General features: G+C 32.1%; 1 pseudogene; it reads right to left on the bottom strand.

The window, feature by feature from the left end:
• Positions 1-3,231: 3,231 nt before the first annotated feature.
• LOC133858664 (multicopper oxidase LPR1-like) lies at positions 3,232-8,126 on the bottom strand (annotated as a pseudogene).
• Between the last annotated feature and the right edge of the window lie 4,655 nt (positions 8,127-12,781).

Raw genomic sequence — 12,781 nt, 5'->3', positions numbered from 1 at the left:
ATATCTATTATCTAACAACTAACGGTTATATAGCAAAATGTTAAATTATATGATCTAAATTATAACGATAATTCAAGGCTTGTGAATTGTGATTATAAGTTATGAATTATCGTTATAAATTTATAATTAATATAATTCACAAATCACAAGTTATGAATTATCATTATAATTGATATATAAGTAATTTCAATCCTAATAACTTAATTTGGGATTGTATGAATTACATTATTATTATATATGAATAATATGATTAAGTTTCATAAGTGTCATTATATCATATGAATAATGTGAATTCATACTTATTGTAACTTACATATATAATCTATATACATAGTCATTGCATCTAAATATTACTAATAATTATTAAATACTTAAAATTATAAATCATACTTATTAAGTGTATGAGTGTATCTAACTAAGTATCTAAATACTAAACCATTATATTAGTATGAATTTGTATACTATAGTCTATATCAAATATGACACTATGTAGGCATGTAGCTATAATTATATATGTTACCAATATAGTAATATGTATATATATTAATGATTATGAATTATTGATCATATCACGTACATCACTTGATTTATGAGATTATTTATGAATCTATAATAAGTAATTAAGTATGATTATTATAAATTTATGAGTCATAAATCATAATTATCAAATTTATTATAATTCATAATTACCTATTAATAATACTAATATCATATGAACTAAGTATTATCAAATGATAGTATATTTAACATATTAACATGATCTAACAATCCGTATGTAATGATTATTAAATATTTAATGATAATACTCATAACATATAATAAAATGATTGCATATTTTATATTCACATGTGACATGTCATAATGTCATATGGTACTATGGTAGTATAGTACAATGTTATATTATTATATGATCATATAATCCTATAAATTATAATCTTATTATTTTACATGAATAATTTGATTAAGTATTTGGATTGTCATTATATCATATGACTAATAATTAATTATTGATATTATTTATTTTTACTATTTTATATAAATATGACCAATTAATATATATTGACTAATAACTATTGTTATTTGTTACTTAATTTATGTTTACGTAATACACATAGTATATTATTCATTAATATGTATATATATATATATATATACACGAGTCGAGCCTTATACGAGCGGGTTCACGAGCTTTAGTCGAGTCGAGTCGAGTTTATACGAGTTTGCATCGTTTTAATAATCGAGTTTGATTTTCGTGTTCACGAGTAGCTCATTTAATAATCGATTCGAGCACGAGTCGAGTTTATTCGAGCCGATCTCAAGTAAGCTCACGAGTAGCTCAGCTCGTTTACACCCCTACCTATAAGCCTCAAGGACCCAAGGTTACCTATTAAAAAGCCCAAAGCACTCAACGTAAAAAAAAAAAAAAAAAAAAAAAAACCTCAACGTAAAAGAAAAACATACAATTTGTGAAATGAAGTTGGGCTAGAAGGTAATCATAACCGGGAGGATTTGACTAATAATTATAAAAAGGAAAAATTAGAGTTTCACCTTTCAAACTATCAGTCATTTTGTAAGTAATCTCACAAATTATCATTGTTTGGACTCTGACTCCCTAAACAACCACAACGTTTCAAAAAGACCCATTTTATCGAATATGCCAATAATACTCTTTCCACATGTCATTTTCAATTAATTTTTTTTTTAAAAAAAAAAACTAAAAAAAAACAATTTTTTATTTTTTATTTAAAAAAAACTATAAAAAATAAAATTGTAGTTTGGATAATATAATTCATGAATAAAGTTGGGCATTTTTTACCATTTAAGTTTTCTTTTTTTTAATTCAAAAAATTACGAGCCAAATCACTCGAGTACTCGACTAGGGCTAGGCTAAGGGCTTTGTTAGCCAAGCCCGAAATTCCAATACCTAGCTCGGCACATTTCGTTTACAGCCATATATTAAACGAAATTCCAATACCTAAGTCCGCACCCTGCCGTCAACAATGCTTGTTTCCTTCACTTCTCCCTCATATGCAAGTCCTTCACGTCCACTTCTTTTGGGAGTATGCAGACGATATTAGGTTATGTACCCTAAAGAAATGAAGCTTAAATGCATGTGGTCAAGTCGTTCTAACCAATTTTTAGATTAGTTCTTTTTTTTTAAAAAAAAATAAAAATAAAAAAAATAAAAAAAAATAAAAAATAAAGAGTTAATTGTGGCTAGAACAGGAGTATTGTTGGATTTATCTTGTTTGGAAAGCCACTAAATCCAACCCAATTCTTTTTTTCTTTTTTTTTCCTTTGGATTCATGTTTGGGTCAAATAAACCCAAAATTCTGCCTTTTGTTTTTTTTTGTTTTTTTTTTTTTCAACTTAATTCAATTCACGAATAATTTTAGAAGTCCCTCATATAACATGCGTCACATTAACTAAATTTATTATCAAAATTAAATTCACACGAAAGCCAAGGAGAGAATACAAATTTAAATAATTTTTCTTTTTTTTGGGGCAATTATAAAAATAAGGCTTAAAGAAAAAAAAAAAAAGAAAAAAAAAAGTATTGCTATTGAAAACAAAGTCGTAGACTTTTGTACTCTCTAGAAGCTCTTCATATTGACACGGACTTTGTCCTCCATCTACTGCAATAGTGCAATCCTACAGGCTACCGCCTACTGGAATTTACTGGCAATAGTGCAATCCTTTGGTTGAAAGTGAGGGAGTACATGCTGCCCCTACAACCATGATGTACTCGAAATCTGCCCCTTGCTTTATGGATCATCTGAGTAGTTGATCTGCCGCTACCATCCGATGCGCCAGCTCATTAGCTTCCCTTGATATACGTGAAAATAAACTATGAAAATCACTCGTCCAGACTCCAAATGCTAATTTAAAAAAAAATTCAAACTCTCCAAACATAATTTCAAAAGTTTTTTTTTAATTTTTTTTTTCAAAATTTTGAAAACAGAAAATTAAAAACAAAAAATAAATACAACATAATAAGCTTCTAAACAAGCCGTATGAAATAAATATATATATTTCATAGCATTTTATTTTATTTTTTATTTTTTTAATCCTCACAAAAGATTCAACCACTAAGAAGGATGATTTAAATTATTGATAATTCAACGTTGAATTATGATCCTGCATAAAGAGGAAGAAAAGGTTAAAAAACGAGAAGGGTAATAGGCTAATAGCAAATCCAAATCACAGTAATTAAATTTGAGGGGATCTTAATTCCTCTCTCTGGGTATTCTCAATTAATTGGAGAATTTCAAGGGCCTCATCATCGCATTGTCTTCATGATCCAAGATCTGCAAATCAATTTGAAGGCCCAATTTTGTTATAAGATAGATTGTACTATTTCTAATAATTGATCAAAGGCTAATATTATAATTTAAATAAGAAGAGCATAAGCATAAGCTAAACAGAGAAAAATTCATTCGGGTGTTTCAACTTTTCAACTTTAAACACTTGCGTGCAATATTAAAAGAGTAATGCCAGATAATATATTTTTTATTTTATAATTGTCTAATAATGTTAATATGTTACTCCAAATTAATCATTTGATATTATTTATTTATTTATTTTATAAGGATAGTTGGATAAATAAATATTGAATAGAATTACAGTATATAACATTTCTCATATTGAAAAAAGCAAGTTAGAAGTATATATTTGACGGACTTGATATATTCATGTTAAAGATTATTCTATTAAAAGAAAAATATGGTTGGTGAGTTGAACTAGGAATTTAAATCACTTAGCAACATATAAATCATTAGATGCAATAACAAACCAAAAAAAAAAAAAAAAAGGGGTCCTTTCATTTTACCAATCCAAAATAGAAAAAGTAATCAAATCTTAAAAGTTTGGGACAATGATATTCTCAATTTCAAGCGAAACAGTAGATATGAGTTATTTTTAAATTAATATTTAATTTTATTACATTTAATGTTGTACATGATACAATATCATTTAAAAATTTTAAATAATGTGATAATATATATATATATTACTTAACTTTTACACACGTGTGACATGTAAACCTAGCAGAGCATAACTTTGGAATAAAAAAAAATGGATAATTGTACCATTGGTCTCTGTGATATGCTATAATTACAAATCACTCCCTATGATTTAAAAAGTTTATGAAAGGTTCTTGTGGTACACTATAATTACAAATTGATCCCTGAAGTTAAATTCCGTTAAAATCTTTGACAGATTCTGTTAAATGCCACGTCAGCACCACATCAAACTAATAAATTGGCCACATGTGTCCATCTTAATAAAAAAATATAAATTTATTAAAAAAATAAATAAATAAACTTAATTTTTTTTAAAAAAAAAAATTAAAATTCAAATAAAAAAAAAAGAAAAAAGAAAAAAAAGCAAAGGGGGTGGTCGTGCGCCACCCCCGGCCTCTTGGGAGGCTGCGGCCACCCCAAGAGATGGCAAGGATGGCGCCGCCCCCCCCCCCCCCCCGTGGCCGGGGGTGGCCACCTAGTAGGTCCAGGGGAAGGCCACCCCCAGGCCATTCCCAGCCACCCCCGGCCACTGGGGAGGCCACGACCACCTCTAGAGGTGGCTGGGGGTGGCCTAATAGGTCCAGGGGTGGCTGGGCCATCCCTTGCTTTTATTTTTTGTTTTTGAATTTTTTTTTTTGAAAAACAAACTGTTTATTTATTTTTTGTTTTAATAAATTTATATTTTTTTATTAAGATGGACACGTGTCGTCATCTTATTGATTTAATACAGTGCTGATGTGGCATTTAACAAAATCTGTGAAAATTTTTAACGAATTTTAACTTTAAAAATCGATTTGTAACTATAATTTCCTTAAAAAAAAAAAAATCTATTATAAATTTTTTAAATCATTGAGAGAGTTGTAATTATGAGTTAAAATTATCCTTAAAAAAAAGAAAAATGTTAGTTTTACAACACCCACACAACATGGGTACAACACCCTCTCACATGAGGGTAGGTCCACCTTCATGTGATGGGGTGTTGTGCAGGCAAAGGACAAGTGTTCATAAAGTTATTGGAGACCCGTGACTCAAAGCTTTCATCAGAAAGAGCAATTTTTGTAATTTTATCCTTCATTTCCTGAATTCTTCTGCCTTCTGATTAGATGGGTTATTTTTTTATATTTTACTGCCCGAATTTACTTGAAATGCGAAAATACTTAAGGAAGGAAGCCATTATACAGGAGATAAGAAACACTTACGTGGCAATGGTACACGAAACCGGGCTCCAAAGTTGCATCAAAAGGGTAGGATGCATTTGAGTGAATGTAAGAAAACCTCACTAGAATCCTTGTCACCACTCCGGGCCTCATCTTGAACACGTTCTTCCGCCCCTTCTCATAAGCCGGCACCTCTATCTTTTTGCCACGTGCATACTTGCTTATCTGGCACTTGATCGCGTCGTTCATTTTCGTCAATCGTCATGCAACTTTTGAACTCCTCCACATTCACCAACTCCGTCTGATCCAACGCCACAAACAGCCCGAAATGAATGTGCAGAGGATGATTATTCTCTGTTAGATTGATTATATTCCACTCCTCGGTGGCCCCCACTTTAGGGGTCTCAATCACGGTGCCTCGTATGGTTTCCCATTCAAGTATGAGTAATGATTGAATATCACCTAAAGATACAACTTTTCACCACCTTGCCTATGTGGCAAGGTGGTCCCCACTACTTTTTGAATTTTTTTATTTTTTAAAAATAAATTAAGGTAGGGGACTACCTTGCCACATAGGTAAGGTGGTGAAAAGTTGTATCTTTAAGTGGTATTCAATTATTACTCTTCAAATATAGATGAGTTGGCTTGTCGATGTTGCTCGTGTACTCGTACATTGCGATATATCGTGTGAATGATGCACTGGATAATTTTGAATGCGGATATTCCATCAGCTTCTTGGGTACTCGCCACGTGTCAACCTCTTGGTGTCCAAGGATGATAAACTTGAGGACTTTGCTATTGGCCTCGTTGACAGGGTCGCCGGATGGGTAGGGAAAGGCTGCATCGTTGGCAAGGATAGCAATGCCATTCTTTGACTTTGAAAAGTCAACAACCACGTCAGCAATCTCGGATGGGCCCAGTAAAATGGCATTGGTCATCACCGGTTCATTAAGGTAAGCCGAATCAGATCCAACGTGGATGAATCCCAGGCCGTTGGTAAAGAAGAACCTGAAGAATCGAGCGTTGCTTGCATTGATGATACGGAACCTGTATTTACGACGTCGTACTGTCATATGTGGCCAGGCATTGCCATTCACTATGATAGCGTCACCAAAGTATTCTGGCTGCCACTGGGGGTGTATGGAGGGATTGTTTCCAGTGGAATTCATGTACGTGGAACCATCGGTGCGAAAGCTACGATCAAACACGATCAACAGCCGATCGAACTCATCACCTTGAGGGAGTCCAAGTGGGGTCTCGGCATCAGGGTGACGGATTATGTAGGCCCCAATCAAGCCAGCAAGGAGATTGACCCTCGTCAATCCCATGGCATGATCATGATACCACAAATTTCCAGGGTGTTGCAGGTAGTGATACTTTTTCTTGGTCCATGTGGGCCCTCTAGCTTTGAGTCCAGCTGTGAACCATGAGTTTGCGTTCCCATCACTCTCGGGCTCATCGATGCCACCGTGGAGGTGAACCACCGTGCCCTTCTTATCAGCTGCAATGGCTGTTTGGATGGAAGGGTCCCAGGGAAGTATATGCTTTTTAGGGAGGTGATTTTGCCACGTCACGTAGGTTTGGATACCATGGAGGGCCTCGATTGTTGGACCAGGAACTGTGGCTGTGTCCTTGGATATACCGTAGGCAAAGACCGACGTGGGAGGGAGATCTCGATGGAATTTCTGCAAAGCAAAAGCAAATAATTAAGAACCACCGATTACAGTAAAAAACAGGCATCTGATTCTTTTCATGTGATGTATATAGAGAACAAACTCCAATTAATTGGGCTCATAATTACTTGATTAAAATAAGCTGAATTTATGGGGTAAATTTTTATGTTCAGAAGCACCAAGGGACAGCTAATTGTGCAAGGAAAAAGACTCCTCAGCTATTTGAAGTATAATTGATTTAAATCATCCATGTATAGGTAAAAAGCGTACGCAGACAACGAAACAGCATGCACTGTAAAGCGGAAGAACCAACATGCAGGCAGCAGACTGCAGGCTTTCATTATGGGCCATCTGTTTTTTTTTTATTTTTTTATTTATTATTTTCTTAAATGAAAAGGGCAAAAAGGGTTACAGGGTGGCCGTGGGATATTTGAGTTCCTTAAAATTAAGTAGCTTTTAAAGTGGCCGAGGGAAGAGAGGCCGGTTGCATTGCATGGGCTGCAGCAATTATTTGGCTGTTGCCTGTTAGGGAAGCTAACGGGGGAGAGTGGAGACATAAGTCACTGATCAGAGCAACATAGCAAAAGGGTAAAACGGGGAGCTCGAGTGATCGATCATAAGTCACCTGGCTTTCTATTAATTTCATGGAGCTCGCATTAAGTCTATTTGAGACAACGACCACATGCGAAAATTCGAACTTTTTGTCGGACCCATGTGAAGAAAACTCATTACACTGTTTCGGAGATCTAGTCGGGACGAAGCCCTGACCTCCCGGTTATTAAAAAGATAAAAGATTCATCAACTTGGGACGACAATATAATTTTCATGAACCAAAAAACCCTTCGAAATCAAGGGCATGGGAAGCCACGATGCCATCAGGCCTCAAGCTTACTGTTAGGTTTTTCCCAATTTTAGTGTCCTAGAGTTGATCTAATTAAAACAAGAAAGGAGGAAAGAGAATTAAACAAGCTTCTATATATATACAGGGATAGTTTTCACACAGGCGACAAAAATAATAAACATGGAAAAGGCGTCTTACCCATTTCTTCTCGAACATGCCAATCTTGAGTGATTTGGATTTGGGAACACCAGACACAACATCAAAGCCTAGGATTTTGGGCATATCCGCGCGGAAGCTCATCCACGAACATTTTCAGTTTCGATGGATCAAAAAGCCTGTCTTCTGCCCATGAAGTAGTGCTGAGCAGTCCCAGAATAGCTAAAGCAATGAGATTATATTGCAAAATTCTCTCAGTCCCATCTCTTGGTTGCATGCTTGCAAGCGGGGAGAGAGTGTTATGAGAATAGGAGTCTTAAATTAGTAATAGCCTATTATAGTTATTTATAGACTATTAGAGTTTACTTTGAATGTTATCCACGTCGAGTATATGTCCGTGAGTATTAAGCTTAGTGTTATCTTTCAATTAGGAGTCAAGTTGTAATCTCTACATAAAGAGTTGTTGATAGATAATATAAAACAAGTAGAAAATTAATCTCAAGCCCAGTGTTTGAAAAAGGTCTAAGATCCATTCAACAACTTTAAAGGTCTAGGTTCCCTCTACGAACCTAAAACTATACAGTTACGTGTTTGCAAAAGCATTCTCGTAACAGAGAGATAGAGAGATAGAAGGAGAGATATCTTTGATGGAGATTTATTAGGTATTTATATTTGAAGCTAGATTTTTGCATTATCTAGAGGAATCCTTGGTGTGAAATGAAAGGAGGCCCCCATTTTTTCTGTTTTTTCCTTTTTCTGTGGTGAACCTTAAAGATATGTTTTAGAAAAAGGTTTTCATGGTGTTTGGCAAGACTTTAAAAAGTCAAATCTAGATGATTTTAACTTTTTTTTCACTTTTAACATCACTTCAGTTATTTTTTACTATTATTCAAATAAAAAAGAGAATTGATACATGGGAGACGGTTTTTTGTCACCCACAAATCATTTTTCAATAAAAAAAATCACTACAAAATAACATTTTCACTTTTCTATAAAACAATTCTAAATTTTTTTATACTTTATATTACATCAATAACTTTTTATTACTATTCAAACAATTATTTTACAACACAACCATTTCCCAAACACTCCTAAATTATGTTTCCAAAATAGCAAAATTTGTTTGAGGTATTGTAGATGAGTGTTTGATTGTTATTTTAAAAACAAAAATTGAGAAAACAATAAATGGAAAAACATAAAAACAAGAAACATGTTGAACCTGTTTCCGACAACAATTCTCACAAAACAACAAAAAGGCACCTTTGATTTTAAGGCACAATAACAAGGGCAGTGTTGATTTGGGGTTCGATTACTTGGGAATGACGAGGAAAAATAATTAACATCATTTCCTAAGGTAATTGTCACTTTCACACCGCCTCTTCTTCACACCACATTACAGTACCCAAACATGGTAGCAGATATGTTTCATATTTTTGTTCTCCAAAAAGCTTCTTGAACTGCATACTGTACTTTGTTAGATCCTTGAGGTTATCTTTTTTTGTTTTGTTTCGGACTGATTGCCTCTTACTTATCAAATCCTTGGGATTAACTTTATTTTGTATCTGTATGGATCTTTGTGAGGCATTGCTGATGCTGCAAATAAAGACAACTTTTACATGGGTTTCCCTTAATAGATTGATTCCTTGTTTTCGTTCTATGTCGATTCTTTGAAGTCTATGGATATTGTTCTGTGTTGATTTCTTGCAAGTTTGTGGAATTTTTTGCAAGTCTATTTTTCATTTTGTTCCGTGTCAATTTATTGGAAGTCTTATAAAAAAATTAATAAAATTAGAGGAACTTTTCCTCCCGGGCGAAATGATAAAGGAATACCGGAAACACATCTAGAGAAGCTTCATATCGGAATCTACAAAGAAACGATCCAATTGATCAAGATACACCATGCAGATTGTATCCATCTTTTGGTAATTATTTAGTGAGCTTTATTTCGTGGACTAGCATTGATGATGTCTTGCTCTCCACCTCTTTGGTGTTTGATTAAATGCGTGAAAGAGTAGGCTTGGATTCTGATCTCTTGTTTATGAATATCTTCTGAAATAATGTAAGCATATGAAAGATTCTTAATATACAATCCATTTAAATGAGATACATAAAAAAAAAAAAAAAAAAAAAATCTTAATTGTTATTTTCTACTTAAGTGGAAATTATTTTAAAAACAGTTATCCAAACATCTTAATTATTATTTTTTATTTTCGAAAACAGCTGCCAAATGTATTTTTAACTAAAAAAAAACTGAAAACAATTTTTTTTTTGTTCTCGAAATCAGTTTTCAGAAACAAAAACAAAAATCAATTTGCAAAACGAGCCCACCGTTTTCATTTTTAGTGTTTTGTTTTTTTTCAGTTACATAGTTATTATTGTTCAAATATTAATTAAATAATTAATTTAAGTTTTTAAAATAATTAATAATTAGTATGATATTAAAATAGAGGTCCTAACTTTCTATTTTAGGTACTGAACTTCACTTATTAATTAAAAAAATTGAAGTCACACGTGAGTGAGAGTTTTAAATTAATAATTAGATAATTAAATTTATTTTTATTGTTTTATTAAGTTAAGGTTTTACATTAAATAAATGATTTAAAAATTATCATGTTAAAATTTTCTAAATTTTCTTTAATTACATGTTCTGGAATAAGCCTTTTTACATTGTCTAGTCCAATTACTTTCCTTTGGACTAGTTCACGTACGCAAGTTTAGGAGCACAGTTACAAATGTGCAATTGCCACTCTTTTTCTTCTTCTCCCTTCTGGAGATCACATTTACCTGGTCTTAGACTCTAGAATGTTGATTAATTTAAATGGCTTAATTTTAATTTTAAAGAAAAATGCAACGTATCATACATGCATGTTAATGTATTATTTACTCTCATAATTCTCATACGTTATATATGATTATATAACTCTCATAATCCTCATGACTGGCATATTGATCATGTAATTATTGTATTTAGGGCCTCATTAAACTATAACTAATTTTATTGTACAATTTCTATCAAGTGAATAAGAGCATAATGTAACCCTTTGAGCTTTATCCTGTAGACATAGATCATAGACTCAAGCACGTAAAATCTTTTGTATCTCTTTTTCTTCATTCCGCTTTGTCTTTATTTTTCTATTTGATTCTCTTTTGTTTCAATGCAAACATCTCATAAATAAATAATTTTTAAAGTGGATTTGGTAAAGTCTAGTAGCCTTTATCAATCATTGTTAAAAAAATAAAAAATAAAAAATAAAAAATTACAGCATATATACTTGTTTTTTCAACGATCCAGATTTAATTCTAATTTTTTTATAAGAAAGAGATAGAGAGATAGAAAGTGAATTTAAGTCTAAACTATTGAAAAAACTCCAAATTAGAATGTCTTTATGTGGCAGATAGAGAGTGACTTGTATTTCTACTTCTTGTTTCTGATTCTCTGTTATTTGCTTCTTGTGTTAGCTTTTTGATTGGTTTTGTTATGGTGCTCACGAGGGGCTTGTTTTGATTGTTTGGTTTTTTTTGTAAACCGGGAGTCCAATTTTCTGAAATGCGTAGAAGATGAGTTTGATCAATAAAGCTTTTCTTCACAAAAAGAAAAAGAAAAAGAAAAAAAAGGGTGTTTTCGCCTCGTATAATTTCTACCCTAATGCTTTCTCATAAGTAGCCAACAATTTGGTTAACCTCCATGCTAATGGAAAGGATTTGCCTTGCAAAAAAGTAAACTCCATTAATCTGGTTAACCTTCTTAAGTCTTTTTAAAATTGATGTGGTTTTTAAAATTACCATTAAATGTACATGTGATAGATCACTATTAAATTTTGATCAAATAGTTATTCTAAATGTCATATTAATTTTAAAATGACTCAAAGATAATATATATATGAGCCTTCCTAGCTTATAACATTACTCCCTAGCTATTTAGTGTTCCCGCACACTCAGCTTGAGTATTTTTGAATATACGTATAGTCTACGTACGGTACTTTTACAAACTGGCTCTCTTTAAGTCAATTTCCAAAATATTATGCGGGTCACGGAGAATGATGATCGAGGGGGATGACAAGAAGGTGCACTTGGTGGAACCACGAAGCATCAATCACCCTGGCAAGATCAATAAATTAGTTTTGTTATTCATTGAAAATAAATAAATAAATTAGTCTTTCTTTGGATGTGGAGGATATTTTAGTGCTGGAATAATGGTAATTCGTTATATATCAATTTGCCTAGCTAATGTGGCATAGCAAAAGTTCATTTCTTTTTGGCTCCCTAGTTAAAATTTTTGTTTTGTTTTGTTTTATATATATATATATATATTGTATTTTTTAATATAAAAAATTTAAAATACAAAACACTCTTAAAAATATAAACTGTTTTTTATATTTTTATATCACATCAAAATATCTTTTCGAATAAGAAATACCTCCAAAACATTGCATTAAATAAAAAAAAAAAAAATTTGTGCCAGTCGTCTGGTAAAAAAACTTAAAAAGCATTTCTTTAACCCTTTTTTTATTATTATTTTTTTAATCTAAAAAAGCTTAAAATTTGAAAATGAGGTTTTTGCTAAAAAGCTCTTTTTTACTTTTTCTATTAACAAAAGTTCTATTTCTCAATGCAATCCCAAACGAGCTTTAACAAATACCGTCAATATATTTTTGTTGAACTTTTCTTGTCTTGTATATAGTTTTCTATCTCTTGGAAATTATGGATTGAAAACGATTCTCAAATTTAAAATAACCTAAGAGGTTGGTCATTTTTTTCTCCACATTCTTTGAAAGTTGTCAATGAACTTTGTGAATCTCATGCATTAAAATGCAAAATTCAATATCTAATTCTCAAATTGTCAGACTTCCGACGGAACACCACCGTGAAAGAAATCTAAAGCCTAAAAGAAATAAAATGCGGAATAATAAAATAAGATAGACAAGAAATTTT

Source organism: Alnus glutinosa, chromosome 1 (genome assembly GCF_958979055.1).
Source record: "Alnus glutinosa chromosome 1, dhAlnGlut1.1, whole genome shotgun sequence".
Taxonomy (NCBI): domain Eukaryota; kingdom Viridiplantae; phylum Streptophyta; class Magnoliopsida; order Fagales; family Betulaceae; genus Alnus; species Alnus glutinosa.
The sequence above is the reverse complement of the archived record's forward strand: the minus strand, read 5'-3'. Positions and strand labels throughout refer to the sequence as shown.